The 19,806-nt window shown below is 38.5% G+C and overlaps 1 long non-coding RNA gene across 1 annotated transcript; it reads right to left on the reverse strand.

Annotated features, from left to right (window-relative positions):
* Positions 1-2,311: 2,311 nt before the first annotated feature.
* Positions 2,312-11,455, reverse strand: LOC120249024. Its single transcript, XR_005532749.1, has 3 exons — positions 11,428-11,455; positions 11,037-11,174; positions 2,312-2,640 (listed from the first exon to the last, which is right to left on the reverse strand). It is a non-coding gene; the product is annotated as an uncharacterized LOC120249024 (long non-coding RNA).
* Between the last annotated feature and the right edge of the window lie 8,351 nt (positions 11,456-19,806).

Genomic DNA, 19,806 nt, shown 5'->3' on the forward strand with positions numbered 1-19,806 from the left:
TCCCTCTCTCTGGAAACATCTTTAATCTCACCCTGATGATTCCAACTCTTCCTAAAAAGTGGTGGTGTTAAGCTAATTCTTGAAGGCACGTTCCTCAGCATCCTGCTGGATTAAGCATCATTGCTTTGAATACCCTGTACTCCTCTCATTACACAAGTCACTGGAATAAAAGTGCTGCTAAATGTCTCAGAGCCTCACCTCCTCATCTATAAAATGGGAATGCACATTCCTATTGGAAAGGGTACTTGTAATTACTTTCTGTAAATTCCTGCCTAGAGTAGATCTTGTGAAATTTTAACTCTTTTCCTTCTGCTTATTCCAAACACTTATTTACAGACATGACAAGGATTGCCTAGAAAGAAGGGTTTATCCTTCACAGTCAAATCTCTTCCAGTTTCACCTGGGGAATGGCTAATAACCGATTCCATGCTGCCAAATGCCTGAGTCATATCCCTACATCCCCATTTCTCTACAGACATAAGAGCAGCCTGAGGAATACTACTTGTTTAATAATAGCTTTTTTTCTGACAGGGAGTTAATAAAGGCATAACAAATTCTCTTTTCAATGAGGAAGTCTGAGTTCTGACTGCCTTAAGGAACTGGCATCTCGGTGGGGGCTGGAGTGGGAGATGGGGAGAGAAGAGAGGGGAAGGGAGAGAAGAGGGGGTGAGGGAGAGATGAGAGTAATTAAAAAATGAAGAATACAGGGATAGAGCTTCATCCAACCAGGTCCTTCTCATCCAAGAAAGAAGACTGGTGAGGCTGCTCCAACTGCCTCCTCCTTCCTGGCTTCTAAGAATTCCTCACGGGTTCAAGATGTACTACTGAGTATTCATTAGAGTCTAACACTTTGTCTTAAACCTACTGGCCTTGCAGAGAGGGCTCACTCTGCAATTGATGCAGTTGCAAGTGTGCTAGAAAACAATAGCTTTAGACACTGGGGAAAATGATATGCCATTCAACAAAAGCCCCCTGTCATCTGCTTTATGATTGGAAATGAGGTGGGGAGCAGTTTCCCAAATACTGTATATTACTGAGCAGATGTATAAGAATCAAAGGGAAAGTGGTTGCCAGGGAGACAAGACACTCATGCCAACTCTGTTGCAGACTAATCATAAAATGTCTCCAGGGGGCATTTTATAGCCACAAGCACAGACAGGAACACAGCCAAGCCAAGGATCCAGATGTTGCCCTTGGAACTGGGCACCCATTTCAGGGGCTGGCATCTGCCTTCTGCCAAACAAAATGTGTGTGGCCACATCTGCTCACTGCAGAAAGTTAACACACAGTAAAAACAGAGGAAAGGTTGCCATAAAATAATGATTTGGCACGATGCATGGGAAAGACATTAAATATTAGATAACTCTTCTGTTAACCCTAAGCACATTTGCATTGCTCTTTCCTAACTCAGCTCACCCATATCCTCTCTCGGCAATTTCCATTCTGTTCACCTGAGAACAATCTTGTTTGCAAATAATACCTGAATAATTTACCATCTACCTAAGTGCATATGACAGCAAAGGAGAAAGAAAGTTGGAATGGACTTGTTTCTCCAATTAATCCCATAAAACACAGCTTTTACTTTACAGCTCTTAAAGAAGACATGATATACATTTGTATCTGAGACTCTGCTATTAAATTACTATCTCCGATAAAAAGAGTAGATGACAACAAGGTATTTTCAAAGTGTTTATGTTCACTTTCATCGAGTCTCACTTAGAATGATGGGATTTTTGAGCCGTAAGCTACGGTATTTTAACATCTCAAGAACTTTTTTATGACCAGAGAAAAGTTCAATGAGGCATAATTTCAGCGACTGCCGTATCTGATTCTGTATATATGTCTAGCATTTTCACAGTTTACAAGTCTTTTTTCATTTATTTTGTCTGTTATTCCTAACCTATCTTTAGCAGTTGGTTAGAACAGATATCATTAATCTTTTTCTTTCTTTTTTTTTTTAACTGAGGACACTGAGGACAGAGAAATTTGACAATTTATTGCATTAGTAAGAGATTTTGGGTGGGGTGGCTCAGTCGGTTAAGCTTCCAACTCTTGGTTTCAGCTCAGGTCATGATCTTACAGCCTCATGGGTTCAAGCCCCAAGTCAGGGTCTACACTGACAGCATAGAGTCTGCTTGCGATTCTCTTCCTCCCCCTCTCTCTCTGCTCCTCCACCTCTCTCTCTCTCTCAAAATAAATAAACTTAAAAAAACTATCCTTAGGTTTTGAGAAAAAACGATCAGAACTTCTTACACACATGAATGGCAAAAGTTTAGTTGGCTGGATTGAATTAGAACCTTCTTACCTGTATTAGTTTCCAGTTGCTGTGTGACAAATTACCATCAGGTTAGCAGCTTAAAAAAACACCTTTTATTATTTCACAGTTCCTGTGGGTCACAAGTCTGGGCACAGCACGGCCGAACTGGGTTCCCCATGTGGAGCCTCATAAGGCAGAAGGCAGCCAGGCAGCTTTCTGTTCCAGAGACTCTGAGCATGAACCCCCTTCCAGCCTCATTCAGGTTGTAGTGGAATCCAGCTTGTTGAAGGTTTCAGCCAAACTGGAGGTCTCCATTTCCTTTCTGGCTGTCAAATGGGGACCACACTCACCTCTTCCAGGTTGACAGAGTCCTCGTGTGCCCCCTACACATTCAAAGTAGCAGCATGTCACACCCCTCCTATGCTTCAAATGTCTTTGACTCCTCTTTTCCCTCTAGAGTCTGCCATTTAAAAGTCGCATGAGATTAGATCAGGCTCAACTGGATAACCTCCATATAGTAAGGTCAACTGACTTGTGGCTTTAATTACAACAGGAAACTCCTTTCCCCTTGGCTGGGGAGGGGCATCATTAAAATTCTGCCAACACACTATTCAAAATGTGGTCTTCAGACCCACAGTATCAACATCACTGGGAGCTTGTTAGGAAGGCAGAATCTTGGGCCCCACACCAGAAATAGTGAAGCAAGAATTTATCAAGATCACCAGGAGATTCATATGTATATTAATAAGAAGCACTTTCTTAGACTGTAGTTAGAGGGTTTTTTTTTTCATTTTTTTTTTTTCTTTTTGTAGCAGACACTAAGTTGGCAGAAACAAGAAGTAGACCGTTCAGTTCTTTATTCCATCTTGTGAGTGTTTCTTCTCTCTAGTCCTGACATGGAGAAAGGGGGTCAGTTGAGGCCAAAAGCAACTTTATGGATCATGGCCTGAGAGTGTAAACAGAGCTGTGTCTTGCTGAGTTATAGAAGGAAAGAGATTGTTCAGAGCATTTGCAATGGAGCTTTTGATGGTTTATTACTTCTTAGCCTTTAGCATTCTTAGTGGCACTTCTTTGCTGCTGAGTGCGGACGATCTTGAGAATATTATGGAATCTTTTAGTGTTTGTTTATGGTGCATGGCTGAAATGTTTGAAACTTTAAGTGCAAACAGATCCCTCTCTAGAGCAGGGAAAATAGTTCGAAGACAAAAATCAATTTGGTTTTAGATGGAGGGAATTACGCACCATCTGATTGTTACAATATATTGCATTATTTAGAATGTATCTCATAGGGGCCAGCTTTCCATGAGTGCATATTGATTTCATGTCCACTTAGCTATAGACAAGCATGAGACCATAAGGAAATCCAAGTGCTGTTGGTCAAGGGTTTTAAACCATATGCTCAGCTGCCCAGTGGTAATCAACCTTACCGGGAGTGTATTGAAACAACTAACTGTACCCCTACTTGGTGCCAGCATGCCCGTGATGCAGCAACTCCTGAATCCTGAGCATAATGCAGGATAATGTAAAATGGATATAATGAAAGAATGGTGAGATCAAAGTTCTACTGGAACTTTTATAGCTAATGAAAAAGTGAACAGCTGCTGAGAAAAAGAAAGAGAGAGAGAGTTCAGATCAAGAAGTATTTGAATTTAGGATATACGTATGTTTTTAGGGTAGTGGGGCAGAGGGAGGCACTGAATGCAGGAAGAAGCCCCAAGACCTTTTTAACAATTTAGAGCCAGAAATACCTACAATACATTTTGAAGAAGGGATATGACTCACATAATATATGCTATGAATGCTTCTTTATTGTATTATATTAAAACTGCACCATTATCCTTGGTATATGGTAGATATATCAGGAGTTTTTTGGGCTTTATATGAAGCATAATGGGAACTTCTTCTTCGATATCTGATTTTCTCCCTAATGGTAATGTGTCCAAAACTGAAATAGGAATGTCTCTCTAATATTAATGGTACTAATATTAGTGGGCTAATATTGTCGCATTTAACAAGCACGTATTAAATGATAGACACGTCTCTGCCAGACAACTTGCAAGGTGCAATGAATACAAAAGTGAATATGTCTTTTTTCAAGAAGCTAGCTGTCTACAGATATAGACAGGCATGCAAAAAACTATAAGATAATTTGATATGAGTACTAAGAGGCATATAAAAATTGTTATGTGACCACAAAGAGGTAATGGCCAAATATAGGATGATAGGTAGAGGGAGTAAGTCTTCAGAAAGAGGAAGACATTTTGATGTGTCATTTTTTAAAGTTTATTTATTTTTGAGAGAGTGAGGAAGAGAGAATGTACACAAGCAGGGGAGTGGCAGAGAGAGAGACACACACACAGAATCTGAAGCAGGTTCCAGGCTCTGAGCTGTCAGCACAGAGCCTGATGCAGGGCTCGAACCCATGAACGAAGAGATCATGACCCAGCCAAAGTAGGATGCTTAACTGACTGAGTCACCCAGGCTCCCCCCACCCCGTTTTTAAGTTTATTTATTTATTTTTGAGAGAGAGAGAGAGAGAGAGAGAGAGAGAGACAGCAATGTGTTTTAAAGGATAACAAAAACTCATTCAACAGGGCACAAGAGGGACTCTGCAAAGTAAAATGAGTGGGTTATTAAAAAGACATTTAAAAATAAGTGTTTTGGATGCACCTGGGTAGCTCAGTTCATTAAGTGTCTGACTGTTGATTTAGGCTCTGATCACTGTCTCATGGTTCACGAGTTTGAGCCCCACATCAGGCTCTGTGCTGACAGTGTGGAGCCTGTTTAGGATTCTCTCTCCCCGCCCCTCTCTCTCCCGGCTCCTCCCCCACTTGTGTGCACACACGTGCATGCTCTCTCTCAAAATAAATAAATAAACTTTAAAAAATGAGTGTATTGGTGTGGAGGAGTTGTAACAACTCCACAGATCAGTGACCAGATGGAAACACATGCTTATAAGGAAAGACATCAGGAAAAAATAAAATAAGATATTGTATTATAATGTCTGAAAGATGACTTTATAAATTCTAATGTTGTGTAAATACTCTACTCATTGTCTCAGGATTGTGCTCCCACCCTGTTGGGACATAGCAGGCAGCACTGCGTTTATGCAAAAGAAGGTAAAATGACTTGCTCAGGATTTTTGAGGAAGGAAGTGTTAGAAACTCTAAGACTACCATTTCTACTATAATCAATGACCTCTCACAAAATTAAGGTCTCTGTTCCATGTTTTTGTGGCTATTGTTTTTTGGTTAATTCTCAACCTTCATACCCAGATGCAAGAATTAATAAATGTAGAGCACAGAGCACAGTATGTGCTCTCAGAAGCCAATTGATCAATGTAAGGTCCCTTTTCTTCTTCCAAGGAGCTATATTACCACCACTTTTCAAATAAATGCTCTGCTTGTTAAGCCATGATACCATCAACACCTGTGCTCTATGCCTTGCCCACTGACCAACTCCCTTTAACTGGATCTCCAAATCAATCATCCTTAATAAATGTCTTCACCAGTCTTTTGTTCTAAAATCTATGTGGGTTTATTAATAATAATAACTGATGTTTATGAGAACATAATGTGTACCAACCTCTGGACTGACCATTTTGCATATATTATCTCGATTAATATTAAAAATGATACTTACGAAGTGTTATCATCCCTCCCTTTATGAAAGGAGTAAAGGCCAGGAGTAATGAGGTTAAATTTATTTACACAATGTAAAGAGGCAGGGTCCTGATTCATACCAGTCTGTTTGCAGTACACATGCTCTTAACCCCTAAGCTTATGCTGCCTCCTGCAGCAGGCCGACGGCCAAAAAGGTACAAATAAATATTTATTGGATATGCAGAGTACATACAACAAAGTGAGGAGCTATCAACTTTGTCTTTCTAATTTGGGATCTGGACCAGGAAAGGCAGAAGTACATCTACTGAAAATGAAGCTTTTTTTGCATTTTGGAAAAATTGTAGATCAGTTGCTGAATAAAACAATTTTCTTTTTTTTTTTCTATTCTTTTCTTCCTTTCTCCCTTCCATCTGCCCATCCATCCTTCCTTCCTTCTAATTTAAAATTAGAAGCTCAGAATCAATTACTAGGCTTTCCTTGGCTAGAGTCATTTTAGAGAACAGGCATCATCATCGCCATCAGCAGCAGCAAATATGATCATTAGGCTTTAAATTGCCCTTACATTCATGGTCATTTCCTAGTGCAGTCGGATTTAAGCTTGGTTATTACATTACAAAATGGAATGTGTGAAGTTTGCTCAAGTTCAGCTTCCGAGTTTACATCAGAGTGCTGTGATTATACAGCATTTGGACTGAAGCTAAAATCGACATTTTCTTAGCATATATAAGGATTAAATTATTTTCCAAAATAAACAAAGACTAAGAAGATCCCAATCAGCTTAAAGGTCTGAGAATAGACCTTTGGCGTCATATACAAAACTTACTAGAACATGCAGCAGCTCCAATGTCTAACACACAGCCACAGCAAATGATGCCCAGTGATAGAATTTGGTGCTCAAGTCTATCAGCTTGAAATGTTGGAAATGTTCACAGCCAGTATATACTCAGTAATATGAACCTGAGAGTTGGTGAAGGAAAATAGAAGGAAGTGACTTCTTGCTGTATCAATCATCTGATCCTGTTTCACTATGTCTTACCTCTCTCAATTTTGATCTTTTATGTAAACATAAAATTCCATCAGTTATAACTTCTCTTCCTTAACAACAGAATGTGGTGTAGTGGTTCTCACATGCCTATTCAAACACAGATTCCTGGGTCCCCCCAAAGATTCTACAGTCCTGGAGAGAGGGTCCAAGCAGGGATGTCCCATGAATGATACCCCCTAAATATATGCAATGAATTTCTAGCCAGGAGTCTAGGCCTAACGGTGAGTCTGTTACAGCGGATCCATAAAAACATTTTGAGAAACATATATATAGGGAAAGAACAATGGCTTTGCAGTTTAAATAACTTGGGTTTGAATCCCAGAATCTGCCTATCAAGGACTCCAGTACTTTGGACAATGTCTCTTAATCCCTGGCAGCCTCAACTTCTTCATACTAGAGGTAAGAATATTTATCTACAGGATTGTTTTAGGGATGAAAGTGAATGCATGTTCATCAGCTTGTTTTGTGCTTACATATGGTAAATACTCAGTATAATAATTTATTTAAAATGTTAGGTTAAAAAAGTAAAACTGAGAATGGTGACAAAAATAGCTGAATTCTTCAGTGCATAGTAACACATTCTCTTGTCTAGGAAAAAAGAATGCATCTGGGTGCCTGGGTGGCTCAGTCAGTTAAGCATCTGACTTTATCTCAGTTCATGATCTCATGGTCCCTGAGTTCAAGCCCTGTGTTGAGCTCTGTGCTGACAGCCCAGAGCCTGGAGCCTGCTTCAAATACTGTGTCTCCCTCTCTCTATGCCCCTCCCAGCTCATGCTCTGTCTCTCTCTGTCTCTCAAAAATAAAAAAAATAAATAAATAAAGTAAAAATAAAAATAGTTCATTTTCTCCTCTTAAAAGTAAAAAATAAATAAATAAATAAACATTAAAAAAAAGAATGCATCCCATCTCTACTGACAATCTTCCCAATCCAAACACACATATGTGCACAGAAGCACACTCATAAACTGTTTCAATTTCAGACAGACCATGGATTCCTCACTCTGTTAGAAATAAAGACCTCTCTAACAAGTTCAAATTCCATGAACATCTACATAATATTGGTTAAAACTTAGTGTTCATTGACTGAGAAATTTTAACATGCTTGTGGATTACTGGATCCCTATTATAACTCAATATCCACCTCTACATGATCTACTTGCACTCATCGTATCCCTGATAAAGAGATCTATGACTCATAGGCTGTGAATCTGTAACCTAAGCTACACTTTTAGAAAACATTAAATACCGGTTTTGAAAAAAGAGGTTCAAACCTATTCCTCTATTTTATGATTTTTAAAATGATGGGGCGCCTGGGTGGCTTAGTCGGTTAAGCGTCCGACTTTCGCTTGGGTCATGATCTCGCGGTTCGTGGGTTCGAGCCCCGCGTCGGGCTCTGTGCTGACTGCCAGCTCAGAGCCTGGAGCCTGTTTCGGATTCTGTGACTCCCTCTCTCTGTGACCCTCCCCTGCTCACGCTGTCTCTCTCTCTCTCCTAGAAATAAATAAAACATTTAAAAAAAAATAAAATGAGTTAATTACCATGACTAATTCATGTAATTGATTTCAATTTAATACAACAAATATTAAGAGCTGCCTATTAGCCAACATCAATGCTAGTGGCCTATATGTACCAAAGGGAATAAAAAACATGGTCCCCATTCTCTTTGAAATCTGACTAGAAAGGGATACTACATTAAGCATATTTTAATATACTGTAAAAAAAATTAAACGAAACCTCGTTTAAAATGGAATTGAGGGACGCCTGGGTGGCTCAGCCTGTTAAGTGACCAACTTCGACTCAGGTCATGATCTCTCAGTCAGTTAGTACAAGTCCCACAGTCAGTGAGTTCAAGTCCTGCATCGGGCTTTGTGCTGACAGCTCAGAGCCTGGAGCCTGCTTTGGCTTCTGTGTCTCCCCTCTCTCTGCTCCTCACCCGCTCACGCTCTGTCTCTCTCTGTCTCTCAAAATTGAATAAACGTTCATTTTTTTTTTTAATGGAGCTGAGAAGCCCTAAAGGGGGAGCTCTCAGGCACCACCACCCTCAGCAAGAAACACACCTCACATCCACCCACAGAAGGAAGCTTACTTTACATACCCCAACAGGAGGGAGGAAGGATTTCTAGAAGCTGAGTTGGCAAGAGATTAGCCAATAGAATTCAGCCCTGTTCAGCTTTCTCCTTTCTTCTATAGAACCAAGCCCCTCTCTTCTGTTCTCTGGACTTGCCTTTGGTTCACTATGGCTTGTTCACCCTGAATTGCAATTCCTCTGCAATTCCCAAAAAAAATCACTTTGCTGGTAAAGTAACTGGCTCTTTTGTTTTAGTGTCAACATTACATAATTAAATATATTCTCCACTATTATGGCAAATCAATGTAGGATTTCGGGGTGTATAAAACAAGAAGCACATGCATACTTAGGAATGTTGAAAGCAGAACCTTTTATAAAGTGACAAGATGAAGAAGAGTTAGGGATCCCCTGAGTTTTGTTTTTCAGGAAAGTAGATTTCAGTGGTTACTGAAATCCTATCCTGTCATGAGTCAATGCAAAGAATATGCCATGCAAATATTTCCTTTTTTTGTTTGTAATCTCAGATTTATAATCCTAACTTTATAAGCAGGGTAGAGGACAAGAAAAAAATGTTTATTTCTCATACTTTTTCCCAAAAATATCAAACACAAATGAAATGGAGATGTTTTTTTAAAGTGATTTCTCTGCTTAATAAGAAAATTATATCTAGGGTGTTATATAGGCATATACCTAGAGTGATGATGGCCTAAAACTTCATCACCAAGTTCAATTTAATAATATAAATGTTTGATAACATGTTATTTGATAACATGAATGACATACCCTAATGGAGAAGGGGGAAATCAGAGAACTCTTAAAAAGAAAATAGTCTAATATCACGTGAATTCTTCCCATTCAACTTAAGACCTTTGCAGGCTTCATGTTACTGTATATCAATGACCAATTTCTGACATTTGACACTGCAGAGTATAATTTATCCTGTTCTGTTTTGCTGTTTGTCAATTGAAGGTCTCATTTTTGAGCCTGAGTATACATATGTAAGTCTTAATTCATCTCAAGTATCTACAGAGCTCCAAGCTCCTACGGAGGAATACAAGTTCTACCACAATGCACACCAACTCCCAACTGCCTATTCCTCCTCTTGCATCTTACTTTACCGTCCATGCACAGGTAAGCATGCACATATCAACACATTGCTACTATATTATCATTTCCAGCTTTCCAAATATGCCATGACTTTCCACATTTCTGAGGCTTTAGACATGGGCTTTTTTTGTGCCTAGAATGACATTTCCCATCCTTTATTGGCTGAAAGAATTCAGATTCAGATTCAAAATTTAGCTCAGGCCTTCACTTCTTTAGGAACTGTCCCTTAACATTCTTCTCTGTGACAAAGCTGTACTCAAGTATATATCTCTGTTGCTCCATTAAACTATATCTTGTCTACTGAGGTCTGGTGTCATGGATAAGTGACCAGTCCCTTCACTTTCTCCAAAAGAGTTTCTGCTTGGGGGATAAATCTTTCTATAGTTGCTACCTTGAAATATTTATTCATTTCTTTGAATTTGTGCATGTAAGATAGGTTAATGGAACATGTACCTGGGGCTTGGAGCCTAGGTTCATCTGTGGTTCACCTCCCATAGCCTTCCAGATTCTCAGCTATCCATTCTCTTACCTCTGGGATCCCAGCCCACCCTCCCTTTCCCACCCCTGCCTCCCCACTGCTGCCTCCATCCACTTCCTACAGGTGCCAGAAAGGCTGGGTGCACATACCATAGCCTCTTGGGGAGGGGTATGGTGGTAGCCCTCCCACACTGACCTGCCAGGACCCCAGATTATCTGGTAGGTGTCTGGCCATAAGGAGGCTGCTTCTTTGTGGCAGTATGACTCAGTAATCTCTATCTAGGTACCTAGCACTGCCAGGCACCAGGTTTAAAGATACTTGGGAAGTTTGCCCATCTTCCATGGTGAGGTGATTGGCTCATGAGAAAGGGGAGATGCCTGCTTAGCTCAAATTCCCACACCATCTCTAGCTAGGACACTGGGAATAGGTCTGATACGCTAATAAGAGGGGCCACATACCTGTGAGAGTCCTCACTTGTTCTCTATCCCCCTGCTCTGCAGCACTAAAGCATCACATCTGGTTCTCTCCTCCTTTCATCCTTCCAAACTTTCTGAGGCTGGCTTGTGTTCCTCTCTTCTGGGAAGCACAAGGCACCCCTGAAGAAGGAACCATGTATTAAGACTAGGTAATTTCAAGCAATTCTGCATCAACGTTATATGCTCTGATATTTGAATTTAAAACTGTCACTGCACAATATAAAGATGAATGGTAAAAAGCATGCTAATAACTTAAGATATTAGTTTTTCAATATTTAGGCAAGCATTTGCTGGCAAATTAAAAAACAAACAGAACACCATGACAAGTCAAGAGGAAGAAAACACAGATAACAGGAAAAATCTTTGTGCATACCTTTATTCACACTTTTTATGCTTTTTGAACACAGGACTCCACATTTCCATTTTTTCAAGAGTTCCTTAAAGTCAGGGCACATATTTTGCCGTCTTGGTATTCTGCATCTAGCATAATAATACAGCATTTATCAGGGGCTCAAAGGGAATATTTGAGATAACTCACATGAACCGAATTTGATTTATGTTACATACATGTATCTGTATATAAATATATATAACAAATATATGCATGTATAGATATCTATAAAACACCTCAATATGTACATATTTATGTTTACATATTTTATAGTATAAATTAATATAAATATATGCTGTGAATATATAATAATAGATGCAGAAGATAGGTATAAAATATTTAGAAAACTGATTTTCAAATATTTTGGTCTTATAAGGGTCATTCTGTATTAAGACAGTACTACTGCAGTCTCTCTGAATTTAAAAGGTCATTAATCCAGATGCTAATTTAATCAATATTATATTTTAAAAACTATAAAAAGTAAATTAATATCAGGTAAGCAGATTCATTGCACTATAAGCTTTCAGAATGTGCCTACTGTCAGCACATTTCTATGAGAAATGACTCCCATTTATACCAAACAGAACTCACTTATGAAAACTCACTTTCTTCATTGTTTATACTTTGATTCATTGTGAGAGCTAAGATAAATATGAATACTCTTACCATTTTTGGCTTGTCTACTTTCCAAGTGCTTATCATTTTTTTAACACCTGTGGCTAAATGTAGACAAAAGAGGATTTGGTATAAGCAGATGTCTTTTAATATGAATTTTTCCAGAACATTAGGCTCTAAGTAGTTATTTTTTCTGCAAGCAACACTTTCATTTATTTAAAAAGTAGGAAGTAGGTTTAATGGTGCGTGTGTATAGACACACAAACTAACACAAGTAGACACACATGCACATGGTAACTATACACACAGACATATAGACAAATTCACACATACAGACACACGTACTCAGAGGCACACATATGTATACACAGGCACATATACACAGGCACACAAATATATATGGATGAAAAGATACACACATAAAGACATGCACACATCACACACACATTGCATGTGTGACACAACACATACACATATACAGATACACAAAGACCTGTTTTTACAGACACAAGCTCACACATGCAGATACATGTACACACAAATAAACATCTCTGTGCACATGCACCACTCATGTTCCTAGTCTCATGCCTAAATCAAGACACAGGAACATATATACATGTTCGTAGATACATAAAGAAACAAACTCATGCATGCAGACACACAGAGGCTCATACATACATACATACATACATACCCACACATTTGAAAATCTTCTGCCATTCGCCTTTGGAGTTGAACAGAATTTTTTGTACTGAAAGGAGAAAAGCTGGTGGGATACTTCATCAAAAGAGGATATGACAAAAAAGTAGGAAATAAAGAAAAAGAAATAAATCATTACCCATATTGATACTACCCCTTCCTCTCTGATAAGTCAGTATCCTTAATTAAGCATTCAATAGATTTTTCCTGAGCACCCATGTGACAGGTCCCATCTAAATACCATAGTTCACATGAAGCATATATCATATTGACACAGATGAATATATGAGTCTTTGTTTTATCTTCTTAATACATTGTAAATTTATTGCAGAATTGTGGGAATACCATGATATGTCTGTAGGGTTAAAAAATTTGCCACCCCAAAATGTGTCTCTTTGGCATGTGGATTATTTTAGGCTGTTTCTTTTTGAGAAACAGAGGCTCAGAAAGAATCTTTGACCTTTCTCCTAACTGTCTAAAAGAATATACATAGAGGATCTGCTTCAGGAAGAGAGCTATCACCACAGGTAACTACATTATAATATGAAATGAGGGTGGTAGACAAGGAGGCATTTAGCAAAACCTGTTTGATAAAATTCCTCTCCATGTCCCATTTTTTTCTGTTTGACCCAGAAAACATTTGTTTACCAAATATTTACTCTCTTTCATCTTCCTGTGAGTTGTCTTCTTTCCTTTAAAGTCCCAGACCTCTACTCACTTCTTTTTAGCTCAGGACAGCTTATAAGCTTCAACTGCCTAACTGCCTATGAGTTTCATATTCCTATGGAGCCCCTGCATGTATATAATTGTTTTTCTCCTGTTCATCTCTTCCATGTCAATTTAAATTTTTTTAAATTAAAAATTTATTTAATTTTGAGAGACAGAGGGGGACAGAACATAAGTGGGGGAGGGGCAGAGAGAGACACACAGAATATGAAGCAGGCTCCAGGGTCTGATCTGTCAGCACAGAGCCTGATGTGAGGCTTGAACCCACAAACTATGAGATCATGACCTGAGCCAAAGTCAGATGCTTAACCAACTGAGCTACCCAGTCTCCCCTCTTCCATGTCAATTTAATTTTTAGACCAACCAAAAGAATCTTGAAGGGTATAGTAAAATTTTTTCCTCCCAACAGGTTCTTAAAGTTCAAAAGATGCAATAATCTTAAAGAAGACAATATATGACCCATAGCCTTTCTTTCTCCACTTCAGTTTGTGTGTGTGTGTGTGTGTGTGTGTTTGCAAATCAAAGTATAAACACATTATCTTTAGAAACTGCAAAATACCTCCCTTGCTGTCTGTCTTCTCTCTGTATTCCCTTCTGTGGGAATAAATCTATGGCCTTGTTTTGTGTGGGTGTCTGTATTTGTGTGTATTTGTATTCTTTTTGTTTTATTGTGTTTTGTTTTTCAGATGCAATATTGAAAAGGAGAAATTTAATATATTGGTAGATATACAGAGATGTCAAAGTCACAATGGAGCATTAAACAAGAGAATGTAGATCAGTACAGGACTCTAATGAAAAAAAAAACAGATTAAAAAGCACAGCAAGAGTGTCTGGGTAGCTCAGTTAAGCAGCCAACTCTTAATTTTAGCTCAGGTCATGATCTCACACTTTGTGATTTCAAGCCCTACATTGGGCTCTGCACTGATAATGTGGAGCCTGCTTGGGATTATCTCTGTCTCCCTCTCTCTACCCTTCTCCCACTCTTTCTCACTCTCACTCTCAAAATAAACTTTAAAAAATTATAAAAAGCACAGAAGAGTTCAATGCCTTCTTTCAGGTCTTCCTTCTACCTCTGGTTTATAGAGTATGGGATCTGAGTTCAAGAAGATAGAATGGCAACTAAGTTTTAAAGAAGGCTATCATTACAGACTTATGGATTATGGTTTCTGCTTCTCAACAATGTAAACTCCATTCAATTCTCTAACCACCAAACTGCACACACACATAATTCCTCACTTGAACATGGGGACAGTAGTTTACTTCTTAGTGGAGTTGCTATAAGACTATGTAGATCTGAAAGTACATATCGGAACAAATAGGATCTATATTCTAAAACACTTAGCAACACTACCATGTGTTTGAAACTCTAAATAAAGTTAAATAAAGTTCAATAAAATAAATAGTATTTTCCCTACAAATTTCAGTGTTTACAAATCTTCTAGAATATTCTTTGATTATCTATCTTTTATTTTAGGGTAAACAATCTAGGAGTAAATGTACTTCTTTTCCATCTCTTCCCTTACAGGAAGCTTCACCACTGTATTTACACATCGTACACACATACACATGCACACACAAACACACCTCATTCTACTTTTCAGCATCAATAGAATTCTCACTCAACAGAAGGGGAGCAGATTTGGCCACCACAAAATATGCATTTTTGGCATAATGATTATTTTAGGTTGGTTATTTCTAAGAAACAGCAGGCACAGGAAAAACTCTGAAAACACAGTAAAAGTTACCTTTGGTGAGAGACATTTACATTTATAAAGGAAATCTCCATTTGTAAGAGGCTCTCTGTTGGTATCAGGAAGAGGAAGATGACTAAATCTCTAGAAATTGTTATTAGTAGAGAAGGCAGTGACTTAAATCTGCACAAAAATCATACCTTTGGTTACTGTGTTTTGTCTAAAAACCTCCCAGAACTGGTTTCCAGGTCCAGTCCAGCATCACCTTCTTCTGTCTTTAGGTAGAGAGGATATTTAAGTTGATGGCTTGAACCACTGGGGGACATTACTCAGTATTCTTGGGTCTCTTCCATGTACACAGGATATATACTTGTTACTAAACTTCAGTTTGTTGTTTTTATGTTAATCTACCTTTTACTACAGGGAAGTCTCAGCCAAGAATCTGGAAGGGTAAAGGGAAAATTATTTTTCCTCCCCTATACAACCGATATTAAGTGCTGACAAGGTGCCAGACACTTACCTTCCGAGGCTGTTCCAATAATTAAATAAGAAAAGATATACACATTTTCATGCAGATCTAAAAGGTGGAAAACAGAAGTGCAGAGAAATTACGGTGTGGTATGTCCCTTCTACCTATTCAGGCTAATCTCTTTTCATCATAATTCATCCCCAATCCTGTTTCTTGTCTCAACTCCCCACCACACATACTCACATACCACATCAACTTGCCCTTCTGACCTACTTATGTAGTTTCCTGAGAGATCATGAGAAATTCTAAGTGGCTCTTTGCTTTCTTAAGTCCTGCAGACTGAAAATCCCCACTAATTAAGTCTTCATATCTCAGATGAAAGGCCTGAAAAGCTTCCACTTCTGTGAAGGTCTCTCTGAGTGATATAGGCAAGTTTTAGTTCTCTCTCTCCCGATGATATTCTTCCTTGTCAGATTTCTCCTTAAAGAAGTTGTTTATAACCATTATTGTCCTCCTTTGTAGACCAAACCTCTTAAAATCAAGGGCACATCATGCTACGTACTTAATATATGTGATAAATGAATCAAGAGAATACCCAGGTTCACCACAGTATAAGTCAAGCTTGCATCTTTTTACAGTGTTTTGTTGTTGTTGTTTTAATAACCATATCACAGTGACTTTAATATAGCATTCTTCTATTGACTTCTTCCTTTTCAACTGTTGTTTTCTCTTCACCAAATGGGACCTGCTGTTAGGAGAAGAAAGAGCCCTTGGTCTCATAATAATTCTTCACATGTTGGAGGAGCTTGTGATAAGGTCCTGGATCACATGTAATGTTGTTGACCTTTACTGACTCTATTCTGATCCACAGGAATTGTCTATAGAATTAGAGCAACTCAGAAGAGAATTCTGTTCATTTAGTTCCAACATGCATTTTGAGAGTTTAGTAGTATTAGTATTTAATTTGTCATTTTCTTGCTTTCCTTCTAAATAACGATTGCTTACTCATATTAGTGCATAAATAAATAAAATTATTTAAGGGTAAAATGACATCTCCTTCTGCTTCTTGCCTAAGCACTAATAAATCCTGAACTACAGCTTTAAATTGATTCTATTGTTTTAATATTATTAAGAGACATAAATTAGGATCATTGATAAGCTCACAACTATTCTTTATTCAGTGTTGATATCTTGATATCAGATATCGGTAAATCAGATTACACCTGACCAGGGTACACTTATAACCCATGATGGGTCAATGACTTGTCCCAGATGCAAAGACTGGTCAAAGTATTAGCATGAAACTAGTCAGAGGAGTCATGCCCCATTCTCCCTGTGTAGGAAAGTCTCTCTACAGTAGAGCAAAATGCTCCTTTCTCTACATTTGCTTTGGATAGAGACTGAACATAGAAATTGGGAAAGAGTATGAGGGAAAAAAAGAGAGAAAGAAATAAGAGACTGAGAAAGCTGTTATTTTGGCATGCCTAATGTCCCATCCCTGCCCTTTCTTAGGTAATGCTAAAATAAACAACGCAATCCCCCTTTCTGGTTATAGTGGCAGAAACCAAACTCCATCTAGCATTTTCCAATGCAGAGCATGGTCTTTGCACCAGGAACACTGACTTCACTTAGGAGATCTCTCTGGAAGAACTTCTGCTCTCAGTCTCCACTTCAAACAGGTGAAACCAAAACCTGCATTGAAAAGAAAATCCCCAGGTGTTTTATATGCTCCGGAAAGATCGAGACACAGCTGCATTGGTCCCTTGCTCTCTGTGTTACATTCACACTGGCCTTTTCTCAAACTTCCACAACCAGTTCCAACCACAGGGCTTTTGCATATACCATTTTCCCTGCCTCGAAAACTCTCTTTTGTTCCTTCACATCTGGTTAACTATTTTTAAACTTTACATCTCAATTCAAGTGTCATTTTGTACAGGCCTCTTTCTGAGCATTTGAAGGTCCCTGTTTTGCATGTTCATGCTATGGGAATCTTTCAAGTACATGTAATGCGTTTTAAACTTCAAGACTGAGGGGGAGAATATGCTACCCCAAAATAGGCTATTTTGGCATATTGATTCTTTTGAATTAAAGTTACTTAAGAAATAGCCAATGAAAGAAACACACTTTGCACCTCTTTTGCTCCTTGAAAGCAGAAAATAAGTCTCCCATGTGAAAAGTACCCTCCTTGTACCAGGAGGAAGAGAGACATTCTTATTACCAGAGAGAGGGAAGGTATAGAGCAAGAAGGCTGTATAAACAAACCTTTTACCTGCTTCACTTATTTACTCCCCCAGCCCAAACCTTCTGGTTTTTTTTTTCTTCCATTCTTCACAAATGTATTGTTTCTTTGTCTAAAAGCTGCCTGCATCAGTCACTTCTTTGAGTCCCATATTTTTATGAGTCCCATATATACACAATTAAATTTGTTTTTCTCCTGTTAATCTGTTTTAGGCCAATGGAATGATTAGACCAACCAAATAACTTAGAAAGGTAGAAAGGGAAAGATTTCCTCCCTTACAATTCATTGATAATAGCAGGGTTTTTTTCCCTTACCATCGTATTATTGATATATAGATTGACATACTACATTTCCAGTATATACTTGTTGAATGACTGAATGTATAGATGAATGATGGAAATATTTCTACAGTCAAATAAGCTGAAGCCCAGAGAAGATAACCAACTAACCTACAGTCCTTTAAAAACTGGTAGATCTAGGGGCATCTGGGTGGCTCAGTCGGTTAAGCACCCAACTTTGGCTCAGGTCATGATCTCACAGCTCATGAGTTCAAACTCCGTGTAAGACTCTGTGCTGACAGGTTGGGGCCTGGAGCCTGCTTCACATTCTGTGTCTCTGTCTTTCTCTGCCCCTCCCCCATTCATACTCCCTCTCTCAAAAATAAATAAATATTAAATTAAAAAATTTTTTAAAGTGGTAGATCTGATTTTATAATGCAGGTTATTGCCCTTATACCTCAGAATATTTCAGAACTTTCCCTTAATTCCCCTACAATTTGTTCAATTAAAGTGAGAAAATTAGAAACAAAAAGATGCCAGATGGAAAATAAAAGTCCCACCTTGAAAATTCATGAACCTGAGAGGAACGTTTTTGTAAAGCACCTTCTTTTCTTTAATCAGAAAGACTGTCAAATATCCTGCTGCTGAATGGGTAGGTTGGCTGATTCAAGTTCATCCATTATCAAGTGATGACACTTCTGTTTGGACGCCAAGTTCTTTGGCTGCAGAAAAAATAAAATGCAATGGATCAAAGTAAGACCACAGGGGCTGAGCAGCTTCTGACCAACTGGTAAGTAGGACGTCCCTGCAAGTGGGAACCCAGGTAATCATCTGATACACATTCTATCCATGGTAGGCTTCACAGAATGAGTACAATTTATCAAAATAAACTTTATGACATTTCTATTTGGGGCACAGTGCAGTCCTTATGATTGGAAGGTATTTATCAGCAGAGCAAGGTAGGGAGGGGCTCATGGAAATTTAAAGCAATTATTCTGGCATGCCTTGGCATAAAGTGGATGCAAAGGGATGATGGTCCTTTTTTTTAATTTATTTACTTATTTAGTTAGTTATTTCCTCAGCTTATCTGAACAACTTCTGTACTGTTAAACTTACCAACTGCCCATGCACCCTCACAATTCGCCACCTCTGAGGAACTATTCCTAAGCATCCCGATATTTATTACAGCCAATATGCCAGATGACTGTTCCTTGCCCACCTTAAATCCCCATTTTCTGTAGTGTTTAATAGTGCCCTAGCTTCTGAACTGCTATTTTGTATCACAATAATAGCCTTGTGTTTTTGTTTCTTTTGAACTTGGATGTTGGGCCGCTAATGCTTTTCTCAAAATCTTTGTTTAGGTATGACTAAATTTCTGTCACTTCTTGATTCATCTATGCAAATATTTACTTTGTGCACACAGACATCACAGACGGCTAGATGCTGGGAGATAAAACACAGCTCTTGCCCAAGTGCATATAATTAAATTGTGTTTAATATACATTGTTATATAATTCTAATACAATGGGATATTTCTCTGGAGACACAGATTGCCCCTGGATGTGTTGAAGACCTCAGAAGACCTGTACCCAACCCAGGACCCTACCTGGGTACTAGTCTGCTTTCTCTAGGTTTGTCCCCATT

The sequence above is a fragment of the Hyaena hyaena genome, unplaced genomic scaffold (assembly GCF_003009895.1).
Source record: "Hyaena hyaena isolate Hyena2069 unplaced genomic scaffold, ASM300989v1 scaffold_623, whole genome shotgun sequence".
In the NCBI taxonomy this organism is placed as follows: domain Eukaryota; kingdom Metazoa; phylum Chordata; class Mammalia; order Carnivora; family Hyaenidae; genus Hyaena; species Hyaena hyaena.